General features: G+C 41.6%; 1 long non-coding RNA gene across 16 annotated transcripts in view; it reads right to left on the bottom strand.

Annotated features, from left to right (window-relative positions):
* Nucleotides 1–17684, bottom strand: part of LOC106112545 (uncharacterized) — a 189664-nt gene that overhangs the window by 35942 nt on the left and 136038 nt on the right. For all 16 annotated transcript variants that reach the window (XR_008746211.1, XR_008746213.1, XR_008746209.1 and 13 more), the window contains one exon: nucleotides 1372–1430. This is a non-coding gene — a long non-coding RNA (uncharacterized LOC106112545). The remainder of the gene's footprint in view (nucleotides 1–1371; nucleotides 1431–17684) is intronic.

Below are 17684 nucleotides of genomic sequence, written 5' to 3'. Positions count from 1 at the left end.
AAATATCCACCAACATTATAAATCCTTCCTTCCTGCAAGCCAGCATTCCCCAGCCCGTTCCATCTCTCACTTCCCCCACAAAAATGACAGACTGACTCTAATCTCCCACCTGCATAAATCTCCTACAGACAACCACAAATATTTTAGCTATGCTGATTTATGGAAGCACAAGCAAGACTAAACCAGGAGATATATCCTCCATGCACAATGACTGATGGCTTGCTGCACATCTTTCCATTTAAAGCACTGTCACTTTTGCAGTTCCATAGAGAGAGAGAAAAAGCAGAATAAAGTAACATGCAGTAATGCAGCTTATGGCAGCTCTGGGGGGTAGGGAGGAGCATTTGTGCAACCTGATTTCTTCCAAGTTTTCCTGCATAGATTCCTTGCTACAAACTGAAGAAATTTTATTTGAGAGAAGATGGGAAAACAGCTGCAAGACCCCACAAGCCTTCCTCCTCTGCCCCGCTCCTCCATCCATCCCATTTTCTGACTTTAACTGACCATAGCAATCCTGATTTACAACCAATGGGAAGTTGCCTCTTTAACCAATGCTCTGCAGCTGATGCTGCCTGCTTTAGTACCCATGGTTTGAAAGAATGAATGAATAGGGGGATTCCCTACTAAGACTTAACTACAGCAGTAAACAAGATCAGGCGGTAGCTCCTGATTCCAGAATAGTTAATGGCAAAGACCTCCCTGCATTCAGTGGACTGAGCTTTGAAGGCCACTAGACACAGGGAACTCCCCTTGACCTCAGAGAATACCCAACATAGACAGGATTAGTCTGACGAGAATGAGATCAGGACCACTGAGTTTACTCATGGCAGATAAACAAAAAAGGCACAAACTGTGCGCAACAAGAGACCCGTCAGCATCTGGTTCAGTGTCTCCATGCTGTGTAAGGGCCCCACAGAGCTTTCAGAGGAGGTTGAATTCATTTAGCTGCTCTCAGCTAAGCTGTTTTAAGATTTGTGTTTTGCACAAGGACATCAACAGGGACAAATAATGCTGTTGTGGCAACACATTATTACTCTTCTGCTGAGTACTGACAGTCACAGTTTCAAAGAGCTGGGCTGAGACCTGAAGTCACAGAGGAAATAAAGGGGTTTCTGTATTCTTGGCTCCACTGACACCATTTTCCTGGCACTGTTTCCTCCTCTGCACCTCCCTTGCAGTGGACAAAGTCTTCCCTGCTAGCCTGTTGAAAGCCACAATTTCACCTGTTGTCACAAGCATGTTAGTCGCAATGTCCAATTGACAGCTGTATGCTTCCTGCTCTACTGCAACTAACTGGCTAGTAAGCAAAGCCTTACAGCAGCATCACTAATCATACTCCTTTTTTTCAAGACTAAAATTTAATTGACTTACCAAAAATTTTGCTGGGCACAAGTCATCTATGTTTTCACATCCTGGCTGCAAGGCACTAGCTGGAAAAGAGAAAGAGAGAGGAACAGTTGGTTAAAAAGAAGAGCAACAGCTATTTTATTTCTTTGGAATGCGGAGCAACACAGGCATATCTGAAATGCAATGGTTATTCTAGGGCATGTCACATTGTCTACATGGTCCATTATACAGAATTCTGGACTCAATTTCTTCTCCAGGGTCTGTGAATAATCACTTCCTTTCTCTAGGCCTTAATTTCCTCAGTCAATAAAATGGGGAAAATTATATATACTCACCTTAGAAATGCATTTAGTGACAAAGCTCTGTGTAATAGCTAATTGTGCAATATCATTAATAAAGGAGGAGACAGCTGCTAAGTATCTTGGGACATATTCACATCCATATCAATGATAGAAGTTCTACGTTTGCTTTACTTTTCTCATCCAATACTTATGATTGAAACTTGAGAATATCTGTTCTAACAGGAAACTTTGCTTTCCCTTGCTATGAATAAAAAAATGAAACAAAACATTACCAGCTCAAAAATGTGAAAAGAAAAACCTTATTTGAGAATGAAATAATAAAAAAAAACCCCAGAACTCAGTAACAGACACTCTAGGAAAGGCCAGAAGACTTAGATACACTTACACACTAAATATCATTTGGATTTTGCTCTAAAAGTAACTTTGCAGACTGCTTGCACATTTCCTTGAGTCACCCGCTTGAAGCAGTGAAATGATATTTGTATTAAGAACAATCTTGGTAAGAAACAGTCTAGAAAAAAGATTAAAAAAAGGTAAATGAGGATTTTGAGAAGTTTGGCAGTGGGGTAGAATAATCATCAACTGAGGGCAGCAGCATGTTCCCCACCTTTCCACCACAACTACCTTTTAGCATGAAAAACTTTTCAATTCACGCATCAGACTGATAGCAAATGACTCGAACAATTCTGACAGCTATTTGTATTTGCACTATCTAGGGTATAAAATAATACTTTCTCAAATCTGTTCAATATGGCAGATGCTGGTGAACAGCACTATTACAAACCAGGTGCCCGTTAAGGGTATAAAAGCATGACAAGGCTTAAATTGATGCTGCCAGGGTGATACTTTGTTCTTTACATCTCAGAATCCATACTGTCTGTCTCTATTGGCCGTACTGTGATAGTCTCGCTAGGCTAAAGAAAAGATTCATTCTGCTATGGCAAAAAACCTGAAGATCCCGTCTTTGACAAGCACAAATTTTAATTAATGTACTCACTGTGAAGTAGCTGCCGCCAGGAAAAAATGAACAGAATTTTGGCTTAAATACCCTAGACATCAAAGAACAGTTCCAAAGAGGTCCACATAAAAAACTGGATGGTAGCAACTCAAAGCAAAAAATAGAAAGGTCTTAGCCAAGCCATGAAACATCAAGGAAACTGAAAAAAAGAAATAAAAAAGAAAAAAACCCGAACCATTGCTTTTTATTTCTGCTAGTCATCTTTTGGACACATGGGCAATGATTTCAAATAATTGTACATAATACTACTAAAGCCTTGGGTTATGTGTGAACCCATACATGTCAGAACAATGGAAGATAGTTATATAAGATGATGATCACTACATGAGAAATACACATACAAATAGTTGTGGGGTCAGGGTTCAGGGCTGAGCCTGCCACATGTAAGTAAGAGACGAGTATCACCGCTAACGTGAGTCCTAGTTCAAATTCAGTCCGTTATTTGCAGTGGATATGAGCAATTTTTGCTGAAAGTTCTTGTATTTCCCCAAACAATACGCTTGAGATCAAAGCTTGTGCATACACACATGTACACAATATAAACCCAAGGATTATTAACTTCTATTAACTTAAAATAAAAATGCCAAAACATACAGATGAAATGTATTTCCATTATAATTCTAGTCTGTCTGCAACTGATTGTCATATACATTCAGCCTCTTGGTACCTAAAGATGATTCTATCACTGATCTACCAAAGGCTAAATACAGCTACAGGAGACACAGATTAGAGGATCTGACCACTTAGCATAAGCGGAGCATCAAAGTAAACAACATGCTCATGCTGGTAAGGTTGAAGTGTTATTCAGCTGGTTAGATCACATTCCCACATGGTCTGTAACTACAAATTAACAAGTCAAGACAGACACTCCTAAAAAGAAGTTTTGCACTTTTCAGGAAAAGTTCAGAAGTAATTTTTGGAGAAGACAAGAGCAGCTGCTGTCAGGCTTCCTGCAACTGCAGGAATTTTTCAGGTGTACACAGTGCACTATTCGATGGTGATCAAGCATAATGAATTATAAACCAATTATAACATCGTACATAGGAACAAAATAACTGAATTTTTTCCTAAGAAAAGTGCAATGTTTTTCCTGAAGTACCAACAGCGTACCATTTTATTACTAATACTTAATCACATGGGTCATTTGATTGGCTTAGTTAGTGAAAGGGTGCTGTCCTCCAAGATTAATTCATAATTAAAAGTAATAAACAAGGTTTTGGTCTTATCAAGATGTACTATCAAGAACATTTACCCATCTTTAATTTTAGAGAAAGATTCAAAAATAGAGCAGAAAAATGTATTTTTACACCCTTGTGGCCACTGTTGCCACAAAATATCAAAACAATCCCCCACTACATAGCTGAAAGGGGAATAAATATTGTATTTTGAATTGTTTTAAGACAGCAGTGAAACCAATTAGGGATATCTATAAAGGAGAAGAGTGTATTACAATTTTATTGTCTGAAGTTCTGAGTAACTACTGGTTCACAGATGTACAGCCATTATTTGGAAAGCACAACTTCATACAAAAATTGATTGAAACTAAGGATAAGAATGAGCACAGCATATCGTAACTATGGACACAGTTTGACTCTCCATTGTTTCCACTCAGGGATGACCATCCTCACCATCTAGACAGAACCCAGACTACTAAACTAATCAAACTAAACACCCAAGATGCAGACAACAAATTGCAATGCAAAAAGTTAAAGTGCAAATTTATAAAAAAAAAATTAAAAAAAAAAATCAATGCTTAAATTCAACCTTCCTCAAATGGCAACAATTTACTAAAGGAACCAGTATGTCAAAAGCTGGTCTCAAGCTTTTCACTGCACAATAGGTAAAACTGGAGGAGGTCTTGAGGAGTAACAGTTTGCTTTAGTGAGTTTTTGGGGAAGGCAGGTAGAGGGCCATCTAGGAGTTGTTACTTTGTTCTGGTAGAAGACATAGAATTTACAAGTCATTGTGTTAGATGCTGTACAAACATAACAAATAGAGACGTGTTCAAAGGACCCTCATCATTTCAAGTGGGTTGCTCAAATACATTTAATAAAGTTATTATACTACAGCTCTGCCTTGCTAAGGAAAAAAGAATCCATATTGTTTTGTTTAATTGGATTAAATCATGATACTGCTGTTTACTAAAAGTAATTTACTTATGAGAACCATGTCTGTATGATGTCCAGAATGGAAAGTTTGCTGCACATATAAGCTAGATATTTATGGGGAAAAATCAGGAGAGTTTAGGCAATTGGAATTCATTTCTAACCCCCTCAGGTTCAAGTGAGACCACATTGAGACAACTACAAAGCAGCTCTAGTACATCCAGGTCCGTGAGAAGACGGTGGACATCCTGTAACCCAGAAGAAACATGCAGATGAAGCTAGAGATATTTTCAGTTATTAAACTCTTTACAGGATCTACCCATGACCAAAATGTACTGGAATAGCCTCCCCGTCTCTCGCCCTCCTTGTCCCTCAACACGATGCCACTGGCACCTCTGTGCTCCGAGCAGGCCCTCTCTGAGCACGGTGTCCCAGATGACTCTCCTGGATATAAGGGTTTCTCCTGAACCTGTCCAGACCGAGAGAGCTGTTTTACTAAAGTAAAACCTTAAATGTGGTTATGCAACTTACTACTTCCAGAAAACCAAAGAAAAGGGACAAAGTGAATCATTTCTAAACAACCGAACAGAAACCAGTCCTGTAAGAGCTTTCCTTTGTAGATTATCCTCTTCAAGCTGAAGTACAACACTACTGCAAGGCTTTCTGATTTAGGCTTAGCACACACTGTCTGTGTTTTCTGCGCCTAAGCTGCTACTGCTCAGACAGAACGAAGCAGGTGATCTTTCTACTCCACATTCTGGAAGCTAGACTGGTAAAATAAATGAGGGGTCCACAGAGTCTTAGCAGTTCACAGACTTGACCTACTTCAAAGAAAAACCAGGAAGGGCAGTGGCAGGTTCATGCTGTGAAGAAATTGTTGCTGCTCCAACCCACCACGCCAGATTGTAGGATGCTGCTGTGAGGTCACCTGAACAGATTCACTACAGAATTCAAAGCCACAAAGTGACCTATTTTACGCCCGATAATGAAATAAGATGTTAGGAATTGTTTCCAGAGAAGTACCTGGTCACTGACTGCAGTAAAACCTCTGTGTAGTTAGTACAGCCCTCTCTAGTACTGCCTGCACAAGTTTGTGTTAGAAACTTGCTACACGCACAACAATGCTCACTTCTAACACGTTACTTATTTATGTGAGAGATACAGAAAGCACACATAATCAGAGACAAACCACACAAGGGTAAATGTTATGAGGGTCAGTTTCCTATCATTCCTAAATGCTATCAGACTCCTCTAAGTCAAAAGTAATCCTTAATGAGAACAATTTAAACCGGAAATCAAAACAGGGGTGTATTTATACAATTAAATAACTGGTGAATGGCTGTCTGAAAAATTTCTGAAATTTTCAGAGGAGGTTAAATTCTGAATTAAGAGCCAGGAATTTCAAATCTGAAACAGCAATTTTTGGACAATTCTATTATTTCTGACTAGTAGGCCCTTCACAAAGAAGAAGGTACATTTTCATGATTCACTACCAAAAAATTAAGACAAATTTTCCAGGTGAGCTCAACTCCCAGATTAGGTACCTAAATGATAGCTTAATTGCCAAAACCACATCAGACAATATCTAGTCTGAAACTGTATTCCTATTTCTTTTGGTCCATAGGAAAATGGTATTTTGGCAAAATCAAGAGGTTTCACATTAACAGAAGAGAAGAGCTCATTTGCCACAACACAGGAAATACAGTGCTTTCTGACTTTTTCTGCAACTCTGATGACTTGTTTTTCATAAGAACTTACTACTTGGAAAGCAGATAGAACTTTAAGCATTAACAGACTCTTTCAATACTAATCAGGAGTTAGCAGTGAATGTATAGTTTCACAGTCTACAAAACCAGTAACCTGTTGTGCTGTCGAAAGCTGCAGAATTGCCATCTCCTCGTCTTGGTCCCTTTCTTGAACCACACGTGCTGTAACACAGCAGTCAGCCTGATCATGGTGCAAACATGGCAAGGAGGAAAAAACCTACCTTTTTAGATTTCCGCCTCCTTATCTCAATGACCGACTGCACAGTCATGACTGCCTGCAAAAGGAAAGGGGCAAGACAATATAATGTGGAGGCAAAGCCAACCTAGACCAGTTCGACTGACAAATGAGACTGCACTCTCAAAGAAAAGAACCAGGGCCCCATGAAAGGAACAACTACTCTCTCTACTCTAGCATTCTGTAATAAACTAAACACAAACTGTCTGCTGCTCTGTTCTGACAGTGGAGAACTTAGGAACATAAAACACAGAACCCACATATCACAGCAATCCCCATCTCAGTGCTCTTTGTTTCCGCCCGAAGCCTGCATGATCTCACTGCTAAAGCATTGATCTTGGTTCTGTGCATGAAATGGGTGTATACTGGCTGACTTGTTAGCACATTTTTCTCATGCTGCTGGGCGCACTTCTCTTAGCATCCAATATTTTTGGCTTTGCCTTTAAAAACAGAATACGTAATGGAGAGGCTGGGAATATTTTTTGTGCAGAGGAGAGGAAAATGTATTTCAAACTGAGCAAGAAAGCTGCCATTTCAAACACTGAGAGAAAGGTTCACACGAGAAAACCGCGTACAGCATTTTGAACATTAAGAAAATTCTGACAAATTGAGGGAACCTGTAACTTCACAGCCTGGATGTTTACCTCTCGTATAGGGACTGAGGATACTATCCACATGCTGCAGGTGTGGATTCTGCATGTCAACAAAGACAGATTTGTTAAGCTTCAGCTGAGTACGCATCTGCCTGCTCCTTTCGCTGCAGGTTGCAGAACTGATGTTATAACAGGCAGACTTCAAAACTCCAAAAAAACATTCCTTTAAACACGAGGGTCAGATAGTTCTGATCAAAAGAAAATAAATCAGAAAAGCAAACAAATGCACACAGTAAGCCAAGTTTCACCACGAAAGGCAAGACAATCTTTTTTCCTTGCCTGCTACTGCCCTTATTATCTTTAAAATAACGGTTCTGGGAAGGAGATTTCAATATATGCCATTAAAAATGCTGTGGCCAAGCCTACAGAGCACATTAACCAGAGGGAAAGGTAAACTACTCTGGATGTTCTACCTAATGAAATGATTTAATAACATCAGCTAGTATGGCTCACTTATAAAAACTTCCATAAGCTTTAGCACTGTATTTTACTCAATTGAGAATTCTTGACAGCTGTTAAGACACCAGCTATCCAATTAGGGCAGAGGAATGGTACAATTCCAATAATTGATTTCAAAATTTGTCAGAAAATTAGAGAAAGTGATCATGACTTTTTTTTTTTTTTCTTCTGAAGAAGGTATTATATGCGACACCTGAAATATTTCTTGAGTGGTACTAAGGAAATGTTTGCACATGGCAAACAGGCTGAAATCTGGGTAAGAACAAATCCACAATGGTTCACATGGCTGATAGAAGTACTTCACAAGACAGTCACAGACAACTAGGAAGGTCTGTTGCAGGTTTTATTTTTGGCTTGGTGAAACGTGATATATAAGATTATCAGATGTACTTGCAGAGAGATAAAGCGGTATAGAACAGAGACAAGATCTGGGCTATTTAATGAAACACCTTCTGTTAAAAATTCAGCTACATAAAAAGGCTGTATCCTGCAAACTTCTGCAGGCCCAAGCAGAGGGTCTGCCCAGAAAACTGTTGTTTGTATTTCTCGACAAGGTCACCTAAGTACAAACCTCTTCCTATCTTTGGATAAAACGGGTAAGCAGAGGGACATACTACACTAAGACCTGGGCAAACCCAGGATCATCTCCCCTGCCTTACCACCAAGGGCAGTTTATGACTCAGTTCAAGAAAGACTGTCTGCCAGACCTACTCAGCACAACTAATTGCCTTGCACCAGGCACGTGGCCTAGACTTAAAAACTACCCAAAAATAGATAGCTTGGGAAAGATAGGACGTGCAGAGCCTGGTAGTTAAATTTGGAAGTATCCATGCTCAACCCAGGACAAGACAAGATCTTATGCCACACAATCTGCAATTTTTATTATTTGTTTGGCCTCAAGATTTTTTTGTAATATATTGGAAGGTTAACATGGACAAGCAGCTTGCACAAAAGGGAAAAGGTAACTCCTGAGCTCAATTTGTGGCTATGATACCAGCTCTTCCTTGCAGTATCTCTTTGGTCACTTACCCTTATTTCTGCATATAAAGTACATTTAAGTAACAGCTTCAGATTCATTGGGAGAGCAAGATGAGCACACAGAGGTGAGCTGAGGTTTGCACACCTCTTCAAAATCCTTCAGCTACAGACACCGAGGTAAACATTCAACACGTTAGAAAAATTCTGGTGTTAAAGAGCTTTTTTCCATTATAACTGGGAAGTTCACACATCCAAAGGATACACTTTCCCTTTTCTTGAACCAAATTAATTTCTGTTACTACTGCAATGACAAAGCCTGAGGAACTTACATCCAAGTTCTTGGCCTGTGTATTGTGGTCACCAAAAAAAATGCAGTCTGTTTCTCTGCAAGGTAGGCCAGCTGCATGATGTTGTAAATGCCAAGAATGATGAAGGTACAGGGCCTAAGAAACAGAGACTATATTACTTCACTGTGCAGACAGCTAATACAGAATTGCTTGCAGCAGGGCAGGAAATCATATCAAAGATCTCTCCATGATCTTGGCGTCTCCTACACAGATCCTCATCCTCCTTACTAATGCTCATGGAGCTGGAAGATTGCAACAGCTCTGGTGCTTGTCCAGTGGGATGAGGAACAAAAGGCTTGAGCAAAATGATCATGGATGTAAGTTGCTGATACTGCCTATGTGGTAAACTCAACCATTTTTTCTAACATCTCAGCTTAAGAGCAGTCAGCTGCTCACTGTAGGGCCAAGATAATGAATCTCACTCAGAATGCATGGCAAACAGAGGCATTCTGAAGAAAGAATGAAGAGATCTGAAGTCAAGATATGTGTTTTAAAATGCTGGGCCAAGTGACATATGCCTGTCCGGTAATTCCTTCTGCCTTCGTCTTCTGAACTGTGTAATAGCGTGTGACTAATATCAGTCCTCCCACTTCTTCAGCCTAGTCATTTCAGCTGATATTTTAAAGTGTACCACACTATGTGCTGACATGCCTCCACCCTCTGCTAGCTTTCCTGTTCTAGAGAGAGACAGAGAGAGAATGACTCATGCATCTCTCCTACTATTCAAACCTTCTAAGCAAATTCAAATGAAAGTTTTAAAGGTGCTCTCTTGATTTGGGAATGCCTGGGTGGGGTTTTCTTTTTCTGTGTGCTTGTTTTGTCAAATTATATATAATTTTCCAACCTCTATGATGCTGAGACATTTTAATAATTCATGAACCTTTCTGACACTATCAAACTGCAATTTGGAAATGTCAGAGTACCCACTGGTATAGGCATTTGTGGATGCCTATAGGAAAGGAAATGGAAAGAAAGAAGGGTGGTAGAATCAGGTTGCTAAATGCCACGTCTGGCTTGTACTTTGACAGCCACAATTAAACATGGTGGTGCTGGAAAGAAGAAAGCGAAAAAAGTGAAAGTGCATTTTAGACCCGGTACCACTATTAAATGACTTCATAACACTGGAGAAAAATAAACACTGGAGATTGTTATTTAACTTTCAGCATATTTATGTCACTTTTAAATGCGAAGCATTTTATCATCAACTCTGGGCATCTTCAAGAGATTGTCATACGATGATTACTACACCAGAGGTAGAACAGCACAATCAATCCTGACTGCAAAGTGAGCAAAGAAACAATGAAACCATCAGGAAACACAGACCTGAAAGAGCATCTCTAAGTTTCACAAAACTTGAGCTATTTTGAAGGAGCAGGCTATATCTCAAGAGCAGATGAAAATCCTCATCAGAAAACTGCCTGCCTGCAGATCCTGCTTGCAGCTTCACCCAAACACAGCTGATTACAACAGTAATGGAATAATTAAAAAAAAGCTGGATTACTATAAGGCAGATAGATCCCCACCTCTGATGGCTTTACAGGTCAAACCGACCTCCATCTGGGAGCCTGTGTGCAGCCAGTGGATGTACCATGGTCATGTGGCCACAAGGAAACATGATCTGACACTTTGTTTCTTTATCACATAGAAGTGTAACACTAAGAAAACAATTCTTGTGTTTTGGTTTTTGTTTTTTTTTAAACTTTAACACATGTTAAGAATCCTTAAATGGAACAGAAAACAGCCCTTAAAATCAACTACTTCGAATCAAGAAGCTAGAGAGAAATGCTGTTCAGAAGAGCTGTGATATTTTGTTTTTAACCTAGATCTCCAGAGAACTGGGAGAGGAAAATCATTAGGGAGATCACAGCTCTGCTAAGTACTGCTTTCTCGTAGACTTTTATTCCAGGCCAAGTCTTGCCCACAGACATGATCTAGAGAAAGGCACAATCTGATAAAGGCAGCTTGCTTAGTGGCACCTAATGTTGTCCCCAGGACTGCTTGAGAAACCCAGACGTCTTCTTCCCTTCCCAAGCAGCAAGCTCCTGGGGATTCAGAGATGTTTTTCTGGAACCCAAACCTCTAGGAAAGGCCTAGGAAGATGAGAGGTTAGGGGCATAGGGGACTGATGTTAGCTTGTTTAAAAGGCTGAACATCTGCATACTTAGTTAACTTTAAAAAGTTAGACTGAGAGGGTATGACATGCTTTAGGGGGTGTCTGACCTTCATGTACACGGGTAACCTCTGTTATAGAGGAAAATGCAAGCAGCTGGAGGCCTGCCGAGCTGCCCTCTGCTCTAGGCGTAAAACCCCGCTGCCAGCCTCCAAAACAACCCCGAGGCAGGTTCTAGCAGCGTACTTACAGTCAGCCCTCGCCTCGGGGATTCACTTCCTCCCGTTAAGAGGAGAAACGTCCCTCACCAGCCCCGGGGAAGAGGAGGCGGCCATGCAGCGCGCACAGCCGGGCAGGGCCCTCCGCGCCTCAGGCGGGCGGGGAGCGGCGTCCCGCCGAGAGCGCGCGCGGGGCCCCGACCCTCACCCCTCACCCGCGGCGCGCAGGGCCGGCCCCTTTAAGAGCCTCGGCGGCGCCCCCTGGCGGGCGGACCCCTGGGCCGGGCGGCCGCGGCGGCTCCCGGGGCGCGGGCGGCGGGAGGAGCGCGGCGGGGCGGAGCCGCCGGGCCCGGGCCCCTCTCCCCGCCGGCAGCGGCGAGCCCCGCGCTGTTCCAGTGGCCGTGGCCCCGGGGCTTGCATGGCGCTCGGGCCCGCCCCCGGGGCTCTGCCCCTCAGGAAAACCGCGCGGACCCCGGCGGCAGCACCCGGCCCGGGAGGGTCGGGCCCCTCGGCCGGCGCCAGGCACGGCCCGTCTGCAGGGGGACGGGGCGCTTCACCAGCGGCTTCCGAGGAACCAGAACGCGCTTCCCCAAACCCTCCTCACGCCGGGGGAGCCCCCCCAGCTGCCCGCGCCGCCCCGGGCCCGTGGGGTGCGTTTTGTCCCGGGGGCGCCCGGTCCACACGTGTCACTGACTCACCCAGGCGACTGCCAAATCACTAGACCATGAATACCTCTTAAAAAAAATAAATAGGAAAAAATAAAAATAAGCAGCCTAATCGCAGCTTGTCAAGTATAAAAGCGGGGACACCGGCAGCCCAAACCTTACGGGTAGTGCCGGCTCCCCCCCACCCCCAGCTCCGAGGCCGAAGGGTTTGCCGGAACGGGCAGGCGGCATTTTATCACTTAGAGATTGCAAGTTGGATGGCAAAGTCTGGTCTGATGGCTAGCTGGATAATTTGTCTCTCGGCTCACAGAGAAATGATGGAAGTCAATTTGACAGCTGCAAGGCTCCCCAGGGATTCCAGACCCAAAGTGCATAGAGCAGTGACAGACACGGCAACGCTCGGAATATCAATGAAGCTCTGCCTGGGAATAATGCTGAGGCAATACAAATTGCACATGTTCAGCTGGAAGGTTATCACTATCATTATAGTCATTAATTATTGTTATTATTACTTCTATTATTAAGATATAAAAGAAGCCAAAAGCTCTGCGTGGTCTCCTAGAAAACAGATGAGTTCCTGGTTCTGACCCACACGTGCCCTCCATTTCGTGCAATCGTATCGCTGTAAGCAGAGCTACAGAGGGTTAAGAAGATTTCGCACCCTAAGAACCCACCAAGCTTTCCGCCTGTTCAAAAAGGAATAGCACTTGGTCTGAGATCGGGGAAGGAACCGACTCATTTGGACCCAGCTTTCCTGTGCCTCACGAGAGCACTGCGAGGGGAAACTCGATTGCTTTCTCTTCTCAGGGCGCTGGTGGCTGCCCTGCAGACCGGCGGGTGACCAGGCAGGACACGAGGCAAGGAAGATCAGAACCAAAGCACAAGAGCAACAGCATACACAGTCCTGGTGTGTGTTCACGCCAACAGAACTGATAATGGCAGAACTTACTGAAGGCCGAATCCTGCTGTATCTAGCAGACTGCAGTTTATCAGCTTAAAATAACAATGTGCAAGTCCCTATTATGCGGTTTCTTGGATGGGTGGCAATAAAACTGGACATCCTTTTCTGCCGCTTGCAGATACAGGTGGTCTCATGTGGAAGCGAATTTAGATTCTTTGCTTATTCTAAATTCTTAGGTTTTCTTGGGAAGTCTTGGGCAGTTGGCTCAAGTATCTTTGAAGTTGAAGCCAAATGCAGCAGTTAGGGGGCAAAGGAGAGAGGGGAAGACAATCAAACCTCTAAGCAAAACTGCTTTTGTGTTCATATTCAAAACTATTATTTTTTGCCATTGGAGAGAAGAGGTCAATTAAAGCAATACACTAGAACCCGCTTACATAGCAAATTTATTCCTGAAAAATAGATTTACAAGGGACACTAAGCTCAGTGGCAACAGCATCAATTCAGTCAGAAGAAGCACAATTGTTTGGCTAAAACTATGGCAACTGTACAGATACTAACATGCAATCCTGCTTTATTAAATCAAACCTCTAGTGAATCTGTTATCACCATAGTAACACTGTAGTTATTACATGGAAACATGTTGAACTACAGTTTGATATTAGCATCTGGTTAGCATCTGCACAGTTTCGTATTCACATTACTAAAATTATAATCCAGGCAGAGAAAAGCCGAAGCAACTATAGCTTTAAGGCCAAACCCTGGTCTCAGGTGCATTATATTTAACATACAGGCCCATGATATGTACCCTATATCTGGATTTATAATTAGGGTCTTGGTGTGGTATTTAGAGGTTAGTTTATGTATCTCCTAGGATGCGAATGCACACACACCACGTCGTTCTTAAAAATATCCATGCAAAAAACCTGCAGAACCATATGATGATTGCAGCTGACCTTCTCACAAGCGCTCTCCAAAGCGACCCAGGTTTGCAGAGACTGCTTCAAACATTCCAAAGCTCCAAGCAGTTTCCAACAGAGCTTGTTTTATTCTTATTTATTTTAAGCCACCTGCCACAACATTTTTCCTGTCTTCTTCCTCCCACATAAAGTGTGGCACTTTGTATTCAGGCCAGTGCCATTTTGTGAATAAAGTTAGGAATTTTGCAATCTGAGAAAAGTGATAGGTTTAAGGCCTAAAGATCTACACACAGTCAGGATGAGAAGTGGCTGAGTTATCACTAGAAAGAGATATTTCTGGGGTTTAAAAAAAAAAAGGAAAAACATGGTTACACAGTTTTCTTTTGAGCTAATTATAGATTGTGATATACATTTGTTCCTTTGCCACTAAAGCCCACATACTTAGACTCCCAGTAATCCAGTTTCTAGATTTATAGACAGAAGATGGAAGCTAGTAAGTATTCTTCCAGTTATTAAAACATAATTTCTTTTTTGCAGGAAGTAGCATAAAGAAAATTTCTAAGAAAATTCTAGTTTCTCTAAGGGAAAAAAAAAAAAAAAAAAAAAAAAAGAACAGTGTTGCATGCTATTGAAAATATACCTGTCTTTGCCTGGGCTTTGCTATTCTTTGTCATGCCAAACACAGAGATGGAGGAACAATTTAAAGTAAAGTACAATTTTAAGAAAGTCGGTAAATTGAAACACTTATTTTCTCAATGTGTCTCTCACCAAGTGATTAAAGCACCAGAAGTCAGCAGAAAAAAAATCATAAAAGTCAAGTCTGTATTATCAAGTTAATTATACAAATAACAGGAAAAAGTGTTGTATAATCCTCACCCAAGAGTTAGATTGCCTATCTGCATTCTCCATATGTCTTCCTTCTCATAACTGGATATTATACAATATGAGAAGGCAGCACAACACAGGAACAAGAGTGACAGAATATAATTTCTAGTAACAATTTGCTGCCTCAAAAATAGCCACGTAAAATTAGGTCTTTTTTTTTTCCCCTACTTGCATGGTCTAACAAACTTACCCTCTACTCAGCTGATTCACGTTTAGCTTCAACCCTTCCTAACAACCTCTCTGCTGTTCCTGCTTGATCTCAGCCATGTCATGTAGACTGTCTTAAGGAATGTAGCCTGTTTGAGGCAGAATAAAAGAACAAACTAGCAGTTGAGAAGAAAGTTGTGTCATTTTTTCTTTTCAATAAACTAAAGATCTCATAAGCAAGAAAACATAATTGCATACCAGCTGGGTATCTAGATAAAAGAGACGTCCAATGCTCCCTCAGAAAAATAAACACTTTCCAGAGACCATATATTGCAAACAACTGGAATATGTGGCATTTCAGTCCTCTCCCACCAGAGAAATCTGTTACGTTACAGATGTCACTGCATGTTATTTTGCAAAGACAACATACGTGATCCCTGTACCATGAAGTTATTTCCATATGGATCACAAAGCCATTTCTTTGAAAGTATATAGGAAAGATGAATAAATGGAGTTAAACTGACTGCATGGGCTAACTTGCCACTACCCTTGAAGGCATGTAATATAAATGCAGAATAAGTTACGGATAAATAACTGGAGCAAAATAAACACTATCTTAATATTCCAATTTTCAAGCAAATCAGAATATTCTGATTGAATTGCACCTATCCTCCACTCTTCTAATGAGGCAGAGTATGCTGCGAGTGGGACAGGATTAAATGCACAGCTTTTAGAAGTGCTTAAGTACCTACACCTGTAGATAATGCTTAGATTTTCAAAAGCACATAGTACCCACCTGCCACCAAAATCAGTGGAGAGTAAAATATCCTGGGTGGTCTCAAAACTCCCGCCACATATAGCAGCTTTTCTAAAAGAATCTAATACCTTTTACTTAATCCATTCCCATGCAATTGCCAAGTAGAAATATATTTAAACAAGTTGTTTAATGCTTTGAAGATTATAGCTGTCTGAGGTTTCATGAGTTACTTGTTGAATATTGGTAGGGTTCATGGTTTCAATTGCAACAGGAGACAAACCACTGTTAGAACTTGCCCTGGCTTCAAAATTCAAAAAATGTATTTAATTTTGCTTTTTGTGTCTGCTACCATGGAAGGCGTGATGAAGCATACGAGAGACAAGAAGGCAGAAGAATACTTGAATCCATGCAATACACAGCCATGATGCTTTCTGATATTTCCAGAGGATATCCACTGACATAACGCAGCATACATAGACTTGCACAGCCCAACCTGAGTGCTGTGGCTACAGCAGCCACGAGAGCTTGAAGAGGCCTTCCAGGTTCATAGACAAGTCTAGAGAACATCCCCTTCAAGGGCATTTGGTCCTATTTCCTATATAACCCAGATTAAGCAGTTCCACACAGTAATTACTGCCACTGAAGTAGCTACTCCTCCCAGTGCGTAAGTGAAAATGAGCCAGCCTTCATGTAAACCATATGGAGGGAGGAGTTCATATTGCTTAACTATGATGGCAGGTGAAGATTAAGATTACTGGTGTTTTACATACACTTCCTTTCTGCAGTCTGCAATAAAAAGCACCATTTTGGCTTAAACTACTGCCACAAACTGGAATTCAGTGCAATAGGCTCTACAGTAACTAGATGCAAGCATGGAGCAGCATCCACTGCAACCTGCAAATCTGAAACAGTGCGTTTTTGTGTAAAAAAAACCCCGCAACCAAACCCAAACACCAACCAACCAAACCCCCTGCCCATAAATAATTAGAAAGACAACATAACAAATACCACCACTAAGGGCAGACAAACAGAAGTAACAATTGGGAAAAGGATTAAAACCTGCAGCTTTTTTTTTGTGTGTGTGTGTGTTTTTTAGTCGCATGTCAAGTTTATAGATATACTTTTCCTCCTTAAATACAGGTTCTACTAACTCCCTCCTGCCTCCCTCATAAAGCAAAGGCTAAAGCTAGTTAAAGACATGATCCTTCTCCTCGTCAGGTAAGGATGAGATGCAGCTTTGACAAAGACAACAGTTACACCAGTAAGAAGCCAACACCAGGGAAGGTCAGACCTTATGCTTTACATAGAAGTTCTTAGGCAACTCAAGTTCAACTTACCTAATGCACACAAGCTCTCTGCAAAGAAAACACATCACTTCAGACTCACCATGAGGTGAACCAGGTGGGGTCAGTAACCTACTAGGACCGATCCCGCCTGGCTTACTTCATGGAAAAACTGAAGTGCTATATATTTGCTGGGCTTTTCTTCAGCATAACTTACACACATTGGTTCCTCTAAAGTTACTTCTTGCTTCCCCACTCCCCCAAACCCACTTTTTTTTTTTCTTTTTAACAGGAAGAAAAGCCCCACAAGGACCCACACTGAGCAGTCACATCTCTTAAAGTAAAAAAAGATACCTCATACACATTCCTGCTTCAACAAAAAACCAAAACCATAACAGGACTGATCTGCTGCTGTTTTTCCTCTCGCTCTGATCTTTGGCATTCCCTTCCCCACTATTCAGCTCACCTTTCAGGAGAAACTGCTGCTTCCAAATGGCAATTTCATAAGCACCTGTGAGAGAACTTAATTGGAACTAATTATCTGTTGGTTGTCTGGGACCTGAGGAGTCACAGCAATTACTTCAGTCAAGA

The sequence above is a fragment of the Falco peregrinus genome, chromosome 3, assembly GCF_023634155.1.
Source record: "Falco peregrinus isolate bFalPer1 chromosome 3, bFalPer1.pri, whole genome shotgun sequence".
NCBI lineage: Eukaryota > Metazoa > Chordata > Aves > Falconiformes > Falconidae > Falco > Falco peregrinus.
Note: the sequence above shows the minus strand (reverse complement) of the source record. Positions and strands in the feature narration are given on the sequence as shown.